General features: G+C 43.4%; 1 non-coding gene across 1 annotated transcript; it reads left to right on the forward strand.

The window, feature by feature from the left end:
- The first annotated feature begins 2,766 nt into the window (after positions 1-2,766).
- Positions 2,767-2,873, forward strand: LOC120680334. Its single transcript, XR_005677604.1, has one exon. It is a non-coding gene; the product is annotated as a small nucleolar RNA R71 (small nucleolar RNA).
- The last annotated feature ends 910 nt before the right edge of the window (positions 2,874-3,783 follow it).

The following is a 3,783-nucleotide window of genomic DNA, read 5'->3' on the forward strand; positions in this document are numbered from 1 at the left end:
AAGATCGATAGATGACAAGTACCTTCCTCGAATGAACTCACCATTCGGCAAAGCTCAAAATAACTCAAGATAGCTTAAATAGGTTCATATGATAAAACATTATGGCTCTGTAAACCAAAGGGGAATTCTTTACCATGTTTTATTTTAAAGAAATTCCGAGAGGTTTCCTACTAGAGCATGCAATTTTATTCCGATTCGAGCCATCTCAAATCTCACAACAACTTAGACTAGGAAATCAAGCTCATGCTCCCACTCAAACCAGATTTTAGTGGAACTACTTATGTGCCAACTAGTTCAAGTACTAGGAGAGTAAACAGTTGTATACGAGGCACTTGCAAAGCATGGACAGAGCAACTATTCATCATTTCCATGATAAGAGCTTACACGAATTTCCACACATAAAAGCTGGGAGTTTTATTCAAAGCATGAAACACATTTTTTTTGCTTTAATTTATTTATTTTGTTTTCATTTTTATTTTATTTTATACTTTTATTTTTTTTGAGATTTTGAATGATTTAAACTAACTATAATTTGTTTTGACACAAGACGAAAGGATAGGTCGGATGACTTACCTGGATACATGGGCACTCCCCCAAGCTTGAATGAAGCTCAGTAGGTCTTCCATCTTGGTCGATTTTTTTTGTATGCAATGTAAAGAATGCATTTGCAAAAATTTAAACATGCCATGATGAGAAAGGGAAGACTATGCAAGAATATAAACTATCCTATATGCAAATGCAGGAATGGATAACTACCACGTACCTCATGGCAAGGGCTCGAGTTTCTCGTCCTGAGCGAGACTATCCATAACTTGGGTTTGGTCGTCGTCACTTGATGGAGACATTGGTTGTGACGCTTTCTTCTGCTACACCTTTCGTGTAGGTAGAGTTACTTCGATCTCTTTCTTCCCAAATTCCAGAAAATTCTTATGCTGGATATTCCGCTTTGCGTTCCGTTGGTTATACACCTTAATCTCCTCTCGAGTTCGAAGATTCTCCACGAAATCGATGAGGGAATATGACTTCTCCAGCTCTTTCACGGATTCCTTTCGGTTGAAACTTTTGATCTGTGAGCATCTTTCATCCTTCGGTTTCAAACCGAATCTCTCCTTCTGCCCATTGATGTTGAGTTGGATTACTCCAACTCCCGCATCAATGTGTGCGGTTGTCATGCTCAAGAATGGCCTCCCCAATATGAGAGGGATCCCAGTGTCGATTTTCATGTCGAGAATGACAAAATCAACAGTGATAAAGAAATTTCATATTTCACCGGAATATCCTTGGCGATTCCCGCGAGATGACGAACTGATTGGTCTGCTAGCTGCAAACACATGGCAGTAGGAGCAAGCGCATGATGGTTAAGTTTATCATAGATTACGTTTGGCATGACGCTGATGCTTGCTCGCAGATCGCAAAGAGTGTGCTTAAATTGTTGAGATCTGATGGAACATGTGATGTTGGGGCATCCTGGTTTCTTCTTCTTCTCCAGGAGAGGATTGAGTATAGCTGTTCTACACTCATCCGTAAGCTGCACGACCTCGGTGGTCGGCAGGACCCTCTAATTGCCAAGGATATCCTTGAGATACTTGGCGTACATGGGAACCTGCATAGTATAAAGAAGCGGTATGTTGCCATAAAACTTCTTAGTTACCTTGGAGAACTTGCCGAATTGCTCGTCGGCCACCGGCTTCCTTCTCCGCTCTAGAAATGGTAATATGGTTGTATCGTGACAGTCCCGTGAAGATCTAGGGGGTTCCACGGGGTCTTCCTAGGTAGCAATGGTGTTGGATTCTTTGGCCTCCTCCAACACTCCATCTTCAGCATAGGTATTCCTAGCGGTTACGGTCTTCCACCGTGTACTTGCATCCTGCGGAAGATGTGGTTTCTGTGCAGGTTGTCTTGCCCGCACAGCTACTGCATTCACACTTTCTTTTGGGGTCACTTCCAGTTGCCCGGATAGCTTCCCCATGTCATGGTTAAGGCAGGATGGTGTACCTGCATCCTGCGGAAGATGTGGTTTCTGTGTGTATTGCCTTGCCCGCACAGCTACCGCACTCATGCTTTTTTTCGGGTTCACATCCGGTTGCCCAGATAGCTTCCCCGTGTCATGGTTAAGGCAGGATTAGGCCAGCTGAGTTACTTTAGTTCCTATCAATTCATTGAAACTCAACTGATGTTTAATAACAGAGTTAAACCCTTCTAGTTGCATAGCCAAAGACTCAAGAATTTTATCATTAGCAAGAAATTTCTCACTAATATTTGTTTTGGCCGTACATGAAGTCTTTAAGCGAGGGCTGAAAACTATTATTAAAATTGATACCTTGCTGTTGGCCGAAGGGGAGGTCGGGCTTAGAATTCCAACCTTGTTGAGGATGACAGTCTGAGTCATTGGGAGTGTTGTTCCCAATGGAGTTCTCGTCCTCTTGAGTGAATGGGCAAGATTTGCCCGAGTGTCCAATATTGCCACATTTCTCACATGTCATCTGAGGCTCCATAGTCTAGTTAACCATCTGGTGTGGAGATTCCAGCTTTTCTATGAGAAGATCCATCTTGGCTGCCAGCACATTGACACTGTCAATTTCATGTATTGCATGGGCCGACTGCCTATTTCCCGTCCAACTCTTGTTGGAGGCAATCTTGTCGATGAGCACTTTAGCTCCTGCAACATCGAGAGAGAGGAATGCTCCTCCCGCTGCTGCGTCCATGTGATCTTGCGATCGCTGGTTCAGGCCATGGAATAAGTTCTGAATGATAAGCCACTCTTCCATGCTGTGGTGTGGGCATGCTGCAATGTATTCCTGAAGACGTTCCCAGGCTTCCGGGACTGTCTCATCCTGGAGTTGTTCAAAACTAGAAATCCTATTTCGAAGGGCATTGGTTTTACCCACCAGAAAGTACTTGACCAGAAAAGCATTATAGCACACATCCCGCATTGGAGCACACATCCCAAGTGTTGAATCCTTCCTTGTAGGTGTAAAACCACGTCTTTGCTTTCCCAACCAAAGAGAATGAGAACAGTCGAAGACGAATATTATCCATCATAGTGCCTCTTGGGTTGATTATGCTGCTCACTTCCAGAAAATTCTGTAGATGAGCGTGGGCATCCTCTGATGCCTTTCCACAGAAGGGATTTGCTTGAACCATGTTGACAAGGCCAGTCTTTATCTCAAAGCCATCAGTGCCTTGGTAATTGTTCAGTCCGGTAGGGATATGGCTATTGGACGGGGCTGAGAATTGACGGAGTGTCTTCTGAGCCATGGGTATTGAAGCTGGTGTTGTCAAACCTTGATCCTAAGAAAAAAATTCACCCAATTCTTTTTGGATCTGAGTTGAAGTGATATGGTAGATCGCGATTGGTCTTGCACTGCTCTGCAAAAATCACAAAGATACCGAGAGCAATGGTAATCCCGCTAAAATTAGCAGTGAAAAACTTGTAAATTTTATCAAACTATTCAATGATATCTTTAGCCAATTGCTTCCACGGCAACGGCGCCAGAAATGCTTGTTGGCATTTCTTACGCTCAATAGAATATGGACTCCGCAAGCGCACAGAATCACCGTTGTAGCACTTCACCTTGGAGTATTCTAGGGTATCGTATATTTCCTCAGGGAAGCACTGTGGTTAAATAGTATCAAAGAATCGAATGACAAACGTTACTAGGGATATCAACCGACTAACTTAGTGGGGGTAAGCCTGATATGATAGGATAAGATAATGGCCAACGGTGACCGTTTGACACAGGAGACTCTAATCCTTAGAGAGGTAAGCAGTTGGGAGAACAA

This window comes from Panicum virgatum, chromosome 6N (assembly GCF_016808335.1).
Source record: "Panicum virgatum strain AP13 chromosome 6N, P.virgatum_v5, whole genome shotgun sequence".
NCBI classification, from domain to species: Eukaryota; Viridiplantae; Streptophyta; class Magnoliopsida; order Poales; family Poaceae; genus Panicum; species Panicum virgatum.